This window comes from Phaethon lepturus, unplaced genomic scaffold (genome assembly GCF_000687285.1).
Source record: "Phaethon lepturus isolate BGI_N335 unplaced genomic scaffold, ASM68728v1 scaffold29912, whole genome shotgun sequence".
Lineage (NCBI taxonomy): Eukaryota > Metazoa > Chordata > Aves > Phaethontiformes > Phaethontidae > Phaethon > Phaethon lepturus.
The window spans coordinates 6,768-7,405 of record NW_010524549.1 but is presented as its reverse complement, the minus strand read 5'-3'; the positions used below and the strand labels follow the sequence as shown (position 1 = coordinate 7,405).

The following is a 638-nucleotide window of genomic DNA, read 5'->3' as shown; positions in this document are numbered from 1 at the left end:
TCCTGCTGCTTCTTGGCCTTTTGTCATCCTATTGTCTTGAAACCACTGGCCCCAAAAGTAACAGAAGTGATTCAAAGTAGATGCCAACTATCTGGGTTTAATGCTGCTTTTTCAGTTTTCATGTGGATTAGAAATATAATCGACCTTACCTCAAAATTCTCAACCTGCTGCAATATAACCTAAGCTTCCTTTCACTTCTTTATAATCCCCCATGCACTTATTTATGTATAACTTCAATAGCCTTCCCGCCAGCACTGCTGTCTCAATGAATTAATATAGAAAGTTGCCCATGTTTTACTGTGCTTCTACAGGCTGGTACAGCTAAAGCAGCAACCAGTTCTCCTGGAGTAGGGAGTGCTAAGGACAACATAGACTTTCACGCAGCTGCAACATCTGGGTGGAGAATGACTGAACTTTCATGAACTGTGGCATTATTACATCTTTTGGATTCATTTGGCATTTCAGTCATTCTGATATTTCCAGTTACTCAAAATACCACCTGCCCCTTGCTCAGTTAGATGGGAAGTGTTGGTACAATATCACAAGTAGGCAAAAGCCACATGTGTGATTTTGTGTATTGACTCCATAATAAACATCAACGACAAGACTTATTCCTAAAACTATTTCTGTGTACTTTT

General features: G+C 39.7%; 1 protein-coding gene across 1 annotated transcript in view; it reads left to right on the top strand.

The window, feature by feature from the left end:
* The window catches only part of DZANK1 (double zinc ribbon and ankyrin repeat domains 1), a 23,498-nt gene that overhangs the window by 17,653 nt on the left and 5,207 nt on the right, over positions 1–638 (top strand). The gene's annotated exons all lie outside the window — the stretch shown is intronic.